The 16,249-nt window shown below is 43.9% G+C and overlaps 1 long non-coding RNA gene across 1 annotated transcript; it reads left to right on the forward strand.

The window, feature by feature from the left end:
* Positions 1-10,074: 10,074 nt before the first annotated feature.
* On the forward strand, positions 10,075-15,896 carry LOC128340441 (uncharacterized). The gene is made up of 3 exons (XR_008313721.1): positions 10,075-10,119; positions 13,446-13,474; positions 15,730-15,896. It is a non-coding gene; the product is annotated as an uncharacterized LOC128340441 (long non-coding RNA).
* The last annotated feature ends 353 nt before the right edge of the window (positions 15,897-16,249 follow it).

A 16,249-nucleotide genomic window follows, 5' to 3' on the forward strand; every position in this document is an offset into this window, starting at 1 on the left:
CCAGCAGAGACCCATTTTCGAGAACACTTTGTGGCTAGCTGCACAAGGCAAACCCCGTTTCAAAAAGGGTAAATGATGATAGATTTGTTATGGTAGCATAATGTTCAGGAAATGGTCCTCTATTGAGAAAATACCAGTTTTAAAAATTGTAAAAAATGGACTACAGAAGAATTTAGTGATAATCCCCCGCCCCAGAATTTGATTCACTTCTAGTTCCTGTTCTCATCTTTGTGAAAAATAATAACTAGGAACAAGCTGATAAAGACAAGCTTGATTAGTGTAAGTTAAAAAGAAGGCAAACAAGGACACACTTTACATAACCAAGGTAAATAAGCGGAAACAGACAAGCAAACAAACAGATTGGGGAGCTTAATTAGCTGGTCCAAAGTCACTGTGCATCTTTTAGAGAAGTAGAGAGGTTAATTAAGAGAAAACGTGAAAGTTTAGTAATCGGGGGTGTTCTGCATGCCTCTTGGACAGAATCACAGCAGAAGCTGATTCAGTGGCAGATTGTATTACTGTATCTGCTCTGTGCCCCTTCAGTTGCTAAGACCAGCAATATATTTTAGAGACTTCATACTATGCATACTTTAAGAATGGAGATAGCTCAGAACTTCAGGAAGTCCATAGTTTGGAATTACCCATTTCTTAAGAAACACTATGGGAAAGGTTTAGTTGGGGTGTAGACCAAGGAAAAACTTGAGGAGCAGGCTTAAAGTTTCTTGGGGAGCAGGAAAGACACCTTTGGGGGAGATACGGGTACTTAGGGTAACAGGTAGAGTTCAGCAAAATGAGGGGAAGGTCTGTTGGAGATATCTCCTTCCACCAGTCGCACCCCATCTTTTGAAAAGTCAGGAAGCAGGGAACACAAAGGACTGGATGTCCCCATGCTTCCTTTCCCTCTGCCCCACAACCCTGGCCATGCAGGGAGAGGGGCAAGCAAGATAGGAGGAGGAAGAATGTCACTACATCACACTGAGTATCTATCTATCTATCTATCTAGCTATCTAGCTATCTATCTATCTATTTCTTTCCTGCCTTTTATAAGACATCCCAAAGAGGTTTACAATAATTAAAATACAACAAAACTCCCTAAAAATCACATTGGTTGGGACATTTAAATCAGTTAAACAATAAAAACCAGAAAATGCCCCCCCCCAAAAAAACTACCATAAAAAAGAGACAGAACAACAGGGAAGCTAAGAAACCTGGCAGCCCCTAAGGGGTAAAACAAATAAAAAGGTCATCTTCTTTTTCTAAATAGCCACAAATGTCAAGGAGTGGACACTTACTGGGTGAGCATTCCAGAGCCTGGGGGCAACGACAGAAAAGGCCCTGTCCTGTGTGCATGACAATTTAGCTTCTCACTCTCAATGTTGGCACGTGGAGCAAAGCCCCCTCAGATGACTTGGTTGGGTGGGCAGAAACAATTGGGGGCAGGCAGTCCTTCAGATATCCAGGGCCCAAACCACTGGAGTGGGCCCTGGGACAAAAAGTGAAGGTGGGTCCCTGCCCTCCTGCCTTCTTCTCAGAAGAGCCAGGAAGGGAAGAGTGAAGAGCAAGCTGCTTCCAACCCTCCCTCAGGGGCCCATGGACATTCCCTCTGCCGTTCAATTATAGCTATACCCCTGCTGAGCAGGGTACGAGCAGTTGCCAACACACCAATGAAGAGTCAGTGAAGCAGGCAGCTAGAGCAATGGGCCAATGGAGGCTGCAGATGCACTACCTCTACCAACCTTCCACCTCAGCACCTCTCATTAGTGGGCCCATTGTGGGAGTAGTCTTGTTGGTATACTTCTTTATTCAAAATCTTTACATCCCAACCAGAGTTCCCTCTAACAGAGTTTCCCAAATAGTGTTGACTACAACTCCTGTAATCCCCAAGTAAAAGCCATTGCAGCTGGGGATTCTGGGAGTTGTAGTCAACAACATCTGAGAATCCGTGTTAGAGGGAACTCTGGTTGGGATATAAAGATTTTGAATAAAGAAGTATACTAACCAGGCTGATCCCAACCAATGTTCCCCCTAACAGGGATTTCCAGATGTTGACTTCAACTCACAGCATCCTCTGCTGCAATGGCCTTTGGCTGGGGATTATGGGAGTTGTGGTCAATAATATCTGGGGATCCCTGTTACAGGGAACACTGATCCCAAGTTGAAACCATTATTTCTGAGGTGGCTCCCAACTTGAATTAAACCGCCCTGAGCCATTTTGGAAGGGCAGTATACAAATCCAATCCAATCCAATCCAATCAATCAATCAATACAACACTCTCAACAATAAAACAGAGCAGTCACCTCCCACCATCACCAAAATAAATAAATAAATAAATTACACTCAAAGGATGACATTGCATTAGCAACTTTGATTAAAAACAGCAGGCAAATTAAAAATTAAATCCCATTGAATATCTTGGAAAGCGACAGCATATTCAGCTAAAGTCTGTGTGCTATCATAGAAGGGGCTAGAAAGGCCAGCTCAGCTTCGGCCCTCCTGCAGATGTTGGCCAACAACTCCCATAATCCCTAGTTATTGGCCACTATAGCTGGGGATTATGGGAGTTGTAGTCCAAAAACAGCTAGGGGGGCTAAGTTGAGCAGGTCTGGGCTAGATGAATGGACAGGGAAGGCCATTCCACAGTTGAGGCACCACAACCAAAAAGGCTCTGACCACCTCATTCCAGAAAGAAAGAGCACTCTCAGCACAGACTTGATAAGGCAGATCTGTACAGAAGGGAGTTCTGCCAGTACAAGGGTCTCAGTACAAGGGTGTTCTATCCAGCTGAGGTGGAAAACAGAGGTATCAAGCATGAATCGTCCCCTTTGATAAGCAGGATCCACTATGGTTTACATTTGAATGGGAGACTACATTTATAAGCACAGGGAATCGATATGCTCTGGGAAGAGCATTTACATGCTTGCAAGCAGAAGGTTCCAAGTTCCCTCACTGACAGCTACAAGATAGGGCTGAGAGAGAATCTTGCCTACAACCTTGGAGAAGCCACTGCCAGTCTGTGTAGACAATATTGAGCTAGATCATGGTCTTACTCTATATAAGGTGTTCCTATGAGGATTTTGCCAAAATAAAAATCACTCAAGGCCAGTGTGTCTGTGCTGTGTCTCTGTGTGTTCAGATTTGTCAAGAGCCACAAAGGAAATAAAACATTTTAAAAGCATTTTAAAGCAGTGATGGAAAGAGACAGGCAAGTAAGCGTTGGCTGGCAGGCAGACAGCACTGCAGAAATAGTGCTGGAGCACTGAAACTCACAAGAGAGGATGGGTTTCTTCATGCATCTGGGAGCTTGTGAGAGAACCTGCCCTTAAATAAGGCCCATGCTTGAAAAGCTATCGAATTAACCATTGACTGAAAAAGTCCTAAGAGAGGTGGCCCTGAGGATGAGGTAGCTGGGTTAGGCAATTCCAAGGCCTGGGTTCACAGTGAGTGGCCGAGCTAAGGTGGAGACCCATCCCAGGAGGAGGAGGAAGAAAAGGAGGATGCTCACAACCCCCTCTTCTACACGCTGGGGTGCAAGGGTGCAAGCAGAAGAGCCAAGGTGGCATGAGCGAAACCTGACACTAAACCACAGCTTCTCCGTTTAGACATCACAGCAAACTGTGGTTTAACAAACCAGGAAGTCTTCTGTGAAGTCAGGTGCACAAGGGAAGCAGGGGCGGGGAGGGAAAGAGTGGACACTTGAGCTTATCCCTCTTTCCCAAAGGAATTTGGAGAAGATATCATATTCCCAATTGCTGAGCTGGGAATGTGATATCTATTATCTAAGTCAGGCCATACATCCTTAAAGGAACAGACTGTGCTGAAGTGCACCCCCAGTAAGTAATTCTTTCCCGAATTTCCCTTTGGTTCCATTTGAGTAATATATTCTAAACAGCAGCGCCAGCATTTTATTTTTGTTTCCCCCCCCTAATCTGGTTTCCCTCATTGATATGTTCTAGCTGCCTTGCATGTAAATTATAACAATTAGGGGGGAAAGACGCAGCTATTATTAAAGACAGATGGGTAACATTTCAACACAGATGTTTCTTCTGTTCCCAGCCGATATAAATCTGAATGCAACATATTTTAAAACTTGCTGAGCCTTTCAGAAAGCTCAGATTTGAAAAGATATTTATTAAAAGGCAAGAAAGCATTTCTCTGGCATAATGTTTGAGTGAAAGGCACTTTATTTCTTCAAATAAAGAAAGTCGAGCAGATTGTAAAAGGGACTGCAGTTTTGATGGGGCTCCAGTGGTGTGTGGAAAAAAGCCCAGCATCAAACAATCATGATCCCAAACAATCATGATAGCTGAATAAGGGAAATGGAAGGGGAGAGGGCAGTAGCACAGTGGCAGAGTATCTGCTTTGCATGCAGAAGGCCCCAGGTCCCATGCCTGACATCTTCAGGTGGAGCTGGGAAAGACGCCTGCCTGAAAGCTTGGAAAGACGCTGCCAGTCAGTGCAGAAAATATTGAGCTGGATGGACCAATGGTCTGACTCAGTAGAAGGCAGCTTAACGGTTTGGGCCCAGGATACCTGAGGGACCGCCTGCTCCCAAGGGTTGCTGCCTGCTTGATGAGATCATCTAAGGAGGCTCTGCTCTGGGTGCCGACAATGAGGGAGGCTCGGTTGTTGTGCACATGGGACAGAGCCTTCTCTGTTGCTGCCTCCAGACTTTGAAATGCTCTCCCAGTGGCCATTCGCTCCTCGGACTCCATCACAGTTTTTAGAAAGATTTTTAAACCTTTGCTTTTTATCCAGGCCTTTACATGATTGTTTCTATTGCTGCTTCTGTGTGTTTTTATGTTCGTATTTTATATATTTTCAATCAGATTTGTTTCATATTTTTAGCTTAATATTTTTAACTGTCATTTTTATTGTATGGTTTTTTTTAAACTTTTGTAAACCACGGGATTGTTTTTAATGAAAGGCGGTTTAAAAATTTAACAATAAATAACAATAAAATAAAATAAAAACTGGTGGGAGACAGGACTACAGTTGGTGGTGCCCTTCTATTCCTTAATTTCAGACCGTCTTTATGCAATGTGACCCTATGCTTGACTTTTAGAAAAATATAAATGAATCGAGTTTGTTGGTCAAAGCTGAATAGAACACAATTCAGACATATGTCTTCATGTGTGTCATGGAGGAGTGGGAATGTGTCCACTGGCCCTGGCTCTGCCTCCTCCTATGTGCATTCAACACATGGCTGACATCGTAAGGCATCATGGACACACCAAGAAGACACATCTGCCCTGTGGAGATCTTCTCCAGCTGTGCAGCATTGGGAGTGTGGTGCGGCGGGGGGTGGGGGCAGAGTGAATTTCAGCTATCTGCCCTGCTTCTGAAAATGCCCTGCACCACCCAAAAATATGTCCCTGAGGGTTGTGGAAATGTGAGGGACATATTTTGGGGTGGCACAGAGTACTTTTGGAGGCACAGCTGATCCCTGAAATTTGCTCCCCTTGCTCTGAATGCATGGGTGCAGCAGTCATGTGGAAGCACTCCAGAGTGCAGATGCATCTTCCTGGAACATCCACACTGCCTTTGTCAGGAAGTCAGCCAATGCCTGAAATTTGCCCTATGCATGTACAAATTCAGATATTTCACTGAATACAAGTAGGAGGCTAACAAACAGAATCAGGTATGATCCCACTTGGCCAATGGGAAAAATCAATCCAATGGGAGGTGGCCATTTCCATATCCATATCCATATCCATATCCATATATTTTTCGCCCATATATTTGACTCCCTGTAACTTTCTAAAGATACTTTTGTGGGCATGAAGAACTTCCACCTCTAACATCAGCAGAGAGTTGCCAGTTTGGGGTTCTGTCCAATGCCAATGAAATGTTCTAGAGTTGTGTGATGGACGCTAATGGGATGTGGATTGTACCCTTTGTCTAGCATAACAGCCATCTGTAATTTGCAGATGCAGCACAAACGGGTGCACGTGGTGATTTGGGTAAAGACAATAATATCATTGTTGTCGAGGTAATTAAAGCGATAATGAATAATTTATAGCGCTGAAAGATAATCGAGCATATGTTTTTATCATCTTCAATGCATAGTATAATTTAAATGAATATCAACATTTCCTTCTTTTACCCTCCACAACCCATTGTTATTTTGAACCATAATCTAGAAATGAGAAGATTCTTTTTATGACTTCCAAATGCAGAGGAGTAGGATTGTATATTAAAGAAGGGATAGATTCCAACAAGCAAGAAAACCTAGGTGGACTGGAGTCCTCCTCAGACCCATTTTGGGTGATTGCAAATGCAATTGAATGGCCTGAAATAAAGGGTATTTGCATTAAATTGCCCAATTGTTTAACAAAGTATTTAACAGCCTGATTCATAACACAGTTTCAACCCATTTATTCCAACTGATTTAATAGGGCAAAATTGACCAGCTGTCAAATTTGGCTGAGCCAGAACCAGCTCTTAGCCAGCTAGACGGGCTGTCCTAGGGGCTGAAACCAGTGAGCAAGAAGCAAACATGAGAGAGAACCACTGATTCTCTTGAGCTTTTTGAGGGGATAAAAGCAGTCTTGCGCTTCTCCCTGAAGTTCTCTGCTTCAGCCAAGGCTGACTAATGGCATAGAGGCTGAATCCCGATCAGAAATAGCTCTGCTTTGTTTGTCCAAGGCCAATTCTAGGCTTGAGTTCTGGAAACAGATAATTTAAGGGTCAAACTGGACAGTGTGCCTACTGCACCATTGGATCCTGCATGTTTTTTTTTTTTTTAAGTATTAAATCATGGGTTCTTGACCTGTGGTCCTCCAGATGTTGCTGAACTACAACTTCCATCATCCCCAACTACAATTTATTGTGGCTGGGGATGATGGGAGTTGTAGTTCAGCAACATCTGGAGGACCACAGGTCGGGAACCACTGTTGTCAATAGTAGGCTTATGCATGCTGAAAATTGTCGGATCCAATCCAATCTGAACTGACAGCATTGTCTGGAGGGGCTGACGTGTCCCCCACCTCCATCCCAAATTATTGTGTTGGTTCAGATCAGATTGTAAAACCAAAAATTTTCTGACATTTGGGGGGGATTTAAAAGTTAAAGGGGCTTTCTCTTTAATTTTTAAATCCCAGCAAGGCAAAAGAGGAAGCCCCTCTCAGCTGAGAAATAGCTTCTCCTTCACATCCAGCAGGGATGTCAAAACTCTGACAGAGTTCTGCAAGGACAGCAGCAAATTTAGTCAGAGTTCTGACTCTCAGTGAACCCTCCTGTCATGGCGGAACTTCTTCCAATGAATAATGCCTGACAGATGCCATATTGGATCCAACATATTTCTTGGAGCCACATGACTACGCAGCCCTAGTAAATAGCAACAACATGGGGCTCTGATCTGAATCAGAATCACAGTAAGTGGGGGAAGGGTTTTAACCCTTTACCGAATGATCTAGCTCACACATGTACTCTGTGCATGTACTATTTGACAGGGCAGGACTATGGGGCAAATAGGAACAATGGGGCAATAGATGCCATAGGGGCTGTGTTCTGGATTAGGACCATGCTGGAGGCATGCTGCAAACCTGATCCAGATTCAAGCCCTGTGTGGTTAAAAAAAATCCATGTAAAAACAAGCATACAGTCATGCAGTTGCAGTATGGTTTGGTTTGACTGTGTGTCAGTGGGGTTAAGTAGCTTTCAGACAAGTATTGGCCATTAGCTGGACTGTGGAGGGCTAGCAGGCTGTTGACAAAAATGCTTCATTTTTATCCACTTCAACATTTTTTATCATACTTGAACTTTTAATCATTTCCAGTAGGGACTATTATACATGCCAATTTCCACAATTTTATCAGCAATTTTTACAGTGGAAAAGTCACCTTTTTTGCACAGCCCTTCTATAAAAAGAAACATTTTCTATAATTATGCTATCACTCCATTGTCCAATGGAGTAGTAATCATCCAGTATGAAATCTATTGCTCCCTCTGAGTATAATTCTTTTTCTTCCGAGCTGGAACATATGGAAAACATACTTATTGGGACGCACAATAGTAGGGAACAACACCCTAGCTCCATATATGAAATGTCTTCCTGCAATACGGAAATAAATGAGAAGTGAAGTTTGACATGTTTCTATAGATGGAAAGAAGATTTCGGGTGGGGGGGGGAGATTGTTATTTATAGCATTCCTTCTCTGATGTAAAAACAAACAAACAAAGCAAGCATTTTTATGGCAGTTGGCTGCTTCAAGAATCTGGATTGCAGTGGTAAACTGAGTCTGCTAAGAAGAACTAATTTGGATTAGAGGAGAAGAATGGGCAACCTGGGCTGACTTTGCTTTGTAACTCACATGGCCTGCTTGTGTGCTTGCTACTGTGCCCCCATAATTGACTGATTGACTGAATTTATAAACCATTTTTCATTTTAAAAATTCCCCAAGCAGTTACAATATAATTAAAATACATAATTAAAACAATACACAATTAAATGTACAACTATTAAATTTAAATATAAAAAATAATAAAGCCTGCATACCTCTATATTTGTAAGCAGAGTATTACAAAGATACCACATGCTCTGTTCTCTGATTTTTTAATAACTACCCTGCATACTGTGGAATGTGTTCCTTGCTGAGATACAATCCTCCCCATCTCTGGCAATTTTTAAAAAAAACATCCGAAAACCCATCTTTCACCCAAGCTTTCCCAGCTTTTTAAAACTGTCTGTTTTTAATTTTATGGCTGATTTTATATTGTTGCATTGTTTTAACTTGTTATATGTGTTTTAATTGTTTTATGTTAACCGCCCAGAGATGAAAATTTGGGTGATAAAGAAGTTTAATAAATAAATAGATATCTTGGAACACTGTTTAAATAATACTACAGAGGAATTATAACAAACTACAAGCAGATCAGAACTAGGGACAAACTAGGCAGGATGTTCTGGTAGCTGACTGAAATAAAGATTCATTCATTCATTTCATTCATTCACAAAAACAGGGTGTTAAAATGCTCTCTTGTCTCCTTTGGGTAGGTATTTCATGTTAAAGTAACACTGTGAAGTGGCCCAGACGGTATCAGGACTGTGGTACCGAGGCTTGCAACCTTGGAGACGCTGCCGCCAGTCTGTCTAGACACTATTGAGCTAGATGGACCAATGGTCTGACTCAGTATAAAGGCCCTGTAGTGAATGGCCCCTCCCACCCCTAAAGAGTAAGTCAGAAGTGAACCCTGTCCTGACTGACAGACAGTGACCTCTAGGGAATCAGCGACTCAGCACACAGTGGGTGGGACCTTGAGGGCCTTGCGGCAGGAAAACAAGGTTTCCTTTGTTCAGTTGGAGCCAGGATGTGCTAAACAACAGGTTGTTGGCAAGCAAATGGCTGCAACAAGGAGGACTGCAATCCAGGGAAGTTAGGACCGCAGGAGCCTGAAGTCTCTACCATGGATTTAGTGAGTTCAGGAAGGAAACCAGGGCTTTGGCTTCGGGGAAGGGTTTAGCCAGGGAACAGTTTGTTAGTTAGCTCGCATTAGACTTCTTACTTTCCTTTGGTGTGCTTTGCAAATCCTTACAACTGTTCTATTGTGTTTTATCTGTAACACAACAAGGTAAGAGAAACTGATCTGGCACCATCCCAGTAGGGCATTGCAAAAGTCTCTGTAAACTCTTAAAAGGGGCTTTTTGTGTTTTCTTACATCTATGTTCTTTGCAACTGGGTAGCCACAATTTTTAAAGTGGGCCACCCCAATATCATCTGAGAGTGCTTTTTAAAGTATTCTTGTAGTTACCGACTGATCCTTTTATCTCCCCCTCCCCCTGCTAGCCTCCCCTGAGTTTCCCGGGGCTGGTTTGGCCTGTTTCGGGGCTGTTTCAGCCCTCTGTGTGCATGTGGCAGCCATTTTTTGTCTCTGTGCATGTGCACAGGCCATTTGCATGACCATGTGGCCAATGGACCCACATTATGCATTATGTGTGAATGTGGCCATTCTCTCTTTTTAAAAATTTTGTCCTTGGTCCCACCATTTATCAAATACAAAGTTTCTTCCTAAATCTTCATTGTACTATTTTCCTAAATCTAACCTTGTGCTATTTGTGTCTGTTCTCTCTTGTAGCCTCCTTTGCTTGGAGCACCAGACGTTACACAAAGCATGTAACTGTGAGCAGCACTATTTGATTCAGTTAAGAGCATTCAATAAATTCAGTAGCTGATATCTTGACTAATGAAGTTGCACTAGAACAAGAAGATCACATAGTTGAGGGAAAAAAGAATTGAGAAATTACGCTACAGTCTTATGGTGCAATATGTGCTCTTGTAGCAAAGTTCCGGTTAAAATAAATGCAGCGTGCCACAATTGCACAACCATTGCACAGGCTTGCTTGCAGTAGTGCAACACTAGTCTGGAGCACAAGCTGCAGCTTACCATAAGTAGTGTGTGCAACAACTTTGCCAGGGCCATCCCTAGGATTTTTGGGACCCTAGGCAAAGTTTGACTTTGGCACTGCCCCCAGCCAAGAAGTGTGGAGGCCCGGCTTTAACTTGAGCTGTGCAGGCTGTTCATTCGTGAGATCGAATGATTAGCCCTCACAGATGACTAGCAAATGACTAGCGTAAGCTGATTTGAGGATACAGAGGGAGAGAGCTCCCCGTCTACTCTGGGAGAAAACTTTTAACACCTCCAAGATGAAAAGATGCTGCTGTTAATTTGGAAAGCCAGTCTGAGACCGTTCTTTTTTTGGCAAGGAATGCTGAGACAGACCATTCATATTCACAAGAGGAAGTACAGTGGTTGGTTGTTTATTCAGGGCTGAGGTTCAATGAGCAAAGAAGACAATGGGGCTATTCTCATGATTAACAAAAATCGGGCTAGGAGAGGCTACCCTGATTTTTGTTAATCGTCAGAACCACCGGGCCCGGCTGCGAGCCTGGTGGTTCTAGAGCGGGTAACCCGCTCTGGAACCCCTGGTAAAAAGCAGGTTTGCGGAGCGAGCGCTCCACAAACCTGCTTTTTACAATCGTGAGTAGCCACGGCACACCATCGTGCAGTGCCTACTCATGAGTAGACCTTCAGCTAGGAGGTGAAAAGCCACCTCCCGGCTCGGGGGTCTCCCCAGTATGTCCTGCGCACTCGCACAGGGCATCCTGGGGCTTGCGGGGGCCGCGTGGCCCCCGAGCTCCCCAGCCCCCACCGGCTCCATCACGGAGCCAGCAATTGTATGGGCGGCCGATCCGGCCACCCAGGGCTCCTTCTCCGCTCGTGAGCGGGGAGAGCGGGCTTAGCCCGCTCTCCCCACTCACCTGAAGAAACCGGGTCTAACGGATCGTGAGACCCGGCTCACTGTATTTTGGGTGCAGAATGCAGTGTTATATCCTTTGGGGGAGTAGGTATTGATGAATGCAGTATTGCATATTACATTCTTAAACCATTGTGCAGTACGTCAGGGGTGCAAAGAGGGAGAGAGAAAATAATTGGCAGTGCTGTATTGTGGCACTTCTTATATTTTTAAAAAAACAAAACATGGTGACCGCCTAGATCTGCCTAGTGGATGGGCTGGCCCTGAGCTTTGCATTTCCACAACATCATAAATGCAAGCGAGAAAAGTACTCACAACATCAAGACTATACTCTTTGAGTTTCAGTTTCTCCTTAGAGGAATCCGAAATTATTTTTCCAGTTTCACAATTTTGAAATGTCAGCATTGTGAGGATCTGAATGAAGAACAACATAAAGCATCAAAGCATTTCTGTAAAAACCAAGGCGGACATATTACACAAGGGCATGTCAGCTCTGTAACATTGCATGCATTCAAGTTGCATAAATTGCCCATACACAATCAATGTGCAAATAATCTTGTACATGAAAAGGCCCAATATTTCCAATGGGCTTACATCACTTGTGCAACTTCCATGCAGCCATGTTATTGGGCTGATGTACCCTTTGCGTGGTATGCTGGCCAGTATTTACTACTAATAAACACTGCTAACTAAAAATACACCGAATAATTTCCCTGGGCCTGTACTTGCAATCATTATAGTCTGAAAGTCAAAGTTTCATTTTGAACACATATTGGAAGGAAAATTCAATGGTCTTGCCTAGGGGGCTGGAAAGGTGGGGGGATGCAAAGCAAAGAGTAAGCAAGGCTACGTGTTTCCATAGCACCCATATCTATAGTTATTACATAGCTGGAGATGATGGCAAGGAAAAATCCATATCACTTTCATTTAGAAGGAATGGTGCTCATTAGAGCACAGAAATATTGACTTTCCTGGCAGGGAAAGGTTAAGACTTGTGTTTAAGTAGCCACTGCAAGTTAACAGTGCAGAACAAGTCGGTCATGTCCAAACTTCAATAGCCAAATGTGATTTCTGTAATGTTTCAGTAGCTACCCACCAAGTGGTAGCAGAGACTAAATAGTCCCTTATAAGGTGTGATTCTCCCCAAAATCAGGACTCCCAAACATGTGATATCTGATGCCAGTGCATTCTGAGCTCTGGAAGGATATAACTTCCTACTAAGGATTCTGACATAGGGTAGAGTTCTCAACAATGACACTGAATGCACCAAGCCCTGTATGTAAACAAAGGACCGTCTTCTCCCACACAAACTGCCTGCCAATTGAGATCTAGGTCAGAAATGGTCTCAGGACCTTAGGAACATAGGAAGCTGCCTTATACTGAATCAGACCATTGGTCTATCTACCTCAATGATGTCTACAAAGATGGGTAGCGGTTTCTCCAAGGTTGCAGGCAGGAATCCCTCTCAGCCCTGTCTTGGAGATGCCAGGGAGGGAACTTGGAACCTCTTGCATGCAGAAGTTCTTCCCAGAGAGGCCCCATCCCCTAATGGAAATATCTTACTGTGCTCACGCATGTAGTTTCCCATTCAAATGCAAACCAGGCCAAACCCTGCTTAGCAAAGGGGACAATTCATGCTTGCTACCACAAGACCAGCTCTCCTCCCTACAACCACCTCTCAAGTTAGAGGGCAGCTATGGGACTCTTTCTCCAGACATAAGGCTGGTTCACATGATGATGGATTGAGTAGGAGATGCCGCCGACCCAGCTTTGGGATCTGTGCAGAGCTAGGTGGCCAGATTTGGCTTTTAAAAAGCCAAATTCTGGCTTACGGCCCATTTGACCCATGAGTATACCCCTTAGGTTCTGGCAACTCTGGTGCAGAGTCCTGTTTTCTGCTCATGTGTGAGTTAAGAACGAGGTCAGAAGGTGCATCTATGGCTCCCTCCTACCCAGAAGCTGTACCCAGGTCTTTAACAAGATAGGAAGTAAAGCATTTTTATTCAGCTGCTGCCTAGCCATGGTCACCACCAGCACCCCCCGATCTTGGTTTTTAATTCACAGACTATCAATAATCAGGAGCATGCATAGCTCCCAAAATTTGGCAGGAGGTTTCTCCTATCCTATTCATAATTGTGTGGACCAGGTTATAGTTTCCAGGCATAATCTCTGTTTTGTTTTATGTTTTAGGTACCAGATGTGATCTGCCCTCCTCTCAGGTGCTTTTAATAGTATTTTACAGCATTTTGAACCCTCTCCGCACGCCCCCACCCCCAGCTGTTTTTGTCTGCCGCCCCGGTTGTTTATATCCATGTGCTTTTATTGTTTCTTGGTTGTTGTTTGCATTTTATTGATTATTATAAGCCACCTTGAGGGTGTTCGCATCTAAAGATGGGATATAAATCCTATAAATAAGTAATAAAATGAAATGCACGGGTCCTGGCCAGCAGGCTGACAGCCTAGAAATCATGACACCAAGGGAGAAGGGATGTGGAAGGAGAAGGAAACTTTGTGCTCTTTGCATGAGACAAAGGGTCAAACTAGACACGATTGTAAGCACCTGGTCAGGGTGAGTGTGCTTGTATTTTACTCAGTAAATGGCAGCTGAGTTAACTCACCAGTGAATCAGGACTTTGGTGTGGGGAGAGGTGGCTGCCACAAGTCCAGATGCATGGGGGTCTGATCTGGTTGCTCTTTACTGGATTTACTGGCTGACATCCTGGCTAATGAACTGCTTGAAGAAGGACGTATAAAATATAAAACTGCTAATATAATGCCTTTATACAAATCTATGATGTGGCCACATGTGGAGTACTGTGTACGGTACTGGCCATCATATCCCTAAAGGGATATTATAGACCTGGAATAAGTGCAGAAGAAGGTAACCAAGATGTTCAGGGGCCTAAAGCACTTTCCTTATGAAGCAAGGCTGTACCATCTGAGGCTGTTAGTTTGAGTTTTAGAGCAGCATAAGATCCAACAGACCTGCTGGATCAGGCCCATGGTCTATCTAGTTTAGCATCCTGTTTCACACAGTGGCCCACCAGATGCCTCTGGAATTATCCCACCTTGTTTAGTTTAGTTTCGTTTCGAAAAAAGGTGACTAAGAGGAGACATGGTGTGGAGAAAGTGGATAGAGGTAATTTTTTCTCCCTCTCTCAACATAATAGAACAAGAGGTCATCCCATTAGATGGATTGCCAGGAAAGGTAGGACTGACAAAGGGAAGTACTTTTTCACACAGTGCATAATATCTATGGAATTCTCTGCCACAGGATGTGATGATGGCCAGCAGCTTGGATGGCTTTAAAATGGGCCAAGACAAATTCATGGAGGACAGGTTTATCAATGGTTACTAGTCTTGATGGCTATAGGTGACCTCTGGATTCAGACAGGATGCCTCTGAATACCAGCTGCAGAAGAGCGATGGCAGGAGAGGGGGCATGCCTTCATCTCTTACCTGTGGGCTTCCCAGAGGTATCAGGTGGGCCACTGTGGGAAATGGGATACTGTAGTAGATAGTCCTTGAGATAGGTCCAGCTCACGGCTGTTCTTATGTTCTTGTGTTCTCCACTTTGGTCCTTGTGGCTGGGGATGGTGGGAGTTGTAGTCCATCATCTGGGAACTGAATTTTAAGGGATCTTTTGCCATTTTCCAAATCTGTCTCAGACTCTGAAATCTGCACTCCCACTGACTCCAGAGTTTTCTCAAGGGTTTCCACAAGAGTGTTCCTATAATGAAGTCAGTTGTTTCTGGGGCAGGGCTCAGTTCTTTGTGGTTAACTGATCCCAATTGAACCTTTTGAAAAGAAGGAATGTTTAACTGAAACTCATGAGGTGATTTGGCATATCTGTCATAAAAATGAATAATGTGCCAAGAGCCACATTAAGTAATTGTTAGGTAACTGCCATGAATACCTTGCTGGGAGAGATTTTAAGAAGCTGGAGCTTTTTAATTAGCCAAACTGCCTTGACAACACAGTAAAACAGAAATGGATTGGGATCACTTCCTTCCTCATTTTCTCCCCTCCACGAATCCATTCAGCAAAAACGCAGTGCCTGGCTCTTCAGAAATTAATCATAACTGAACCAAAAAGCCTTCTAATAGTCATCATGATCAAATTCAGCATTTCAAGGGGAGGAGAGACAACATTAAGAACAGAGTTCACAGTAAAGGTGGGCTCCACATTCCTTGGGGACATATTTTCAGGTGGCACAGAGCACTTCCTGGGAAAGGGGCGAAGCATGTCAAAAACTGCCACTTTCCCACAGCACTGTTGCAGTTAGTTGGGAAGGTCTGCTCGGCAGTGACGATCCAAAGCTTTGAGGGAAACTAAACAGAGCAGCCGCCGAGTTAGCCAGACCACATGCTGAGAAGCTTCCTAATCCATGCAGCCAATAGCTGATGCAAATGTTTTTATTACATAACAGGCTAACTCTTTCCCTCGTCTGTGTCATTACCCCTTTTGCTTATAGTGGGGACAAAAGAGACAAGAAAGATTTCCCCCCAGATGCCTCAGTGCTCAGGTCACATGACAGCAAGGGACCTCTCCAACAACGACCCTCTCTTCTGAAGCAAATGGGCGAAGCCCATGTGGAAAGGGAGATGCTGCATCATTGATACTGGAAAGACAAAAGGAGTGATGCCCCAAATGCAGTCTTTAATAAAAGAATTCAATGTCTTTCAAGTCAGAACATGGGATTCTTGATTAAGACTCTCTCTCTCTCTCTCTCTCTCTCTCTCTCTCTCTCTCTCACACACACACACACACACACACACACACACACATTATCAACTCCATTTTCAAGGGAGGGAGGGCCCTCCAAAGGCCTTTAGGTCCAGGCTCCAAAATTACCTAGGTGCACCTCTGGATACTACATGTGTGAGCACTGAAAGATATTCCCCTATGGGGATGGGGCCGCTCTAGGAAGGTCACGTACATGCTTGCATTAAGAAGGTTCCAACTCCCTGGCATCTCCAAGACAGGACTTGAAA

This window comes from Hemicordylus capensis, chromosome 1 (genome assembly GCF_027244095.1).
Source record: "Hemicordylus capensis ecotype Gifberg chromosome 1, rHemCap1.1.pri, whole genome shotgun sequence".
Classification (NCBI taxonomy): domain Eukaryota; kingdom Metazoa; phylum Chordata; class Lepidosauria; order Squamata; family Cordylidae; genus Hemicordylus; species Hemicordylus capensis.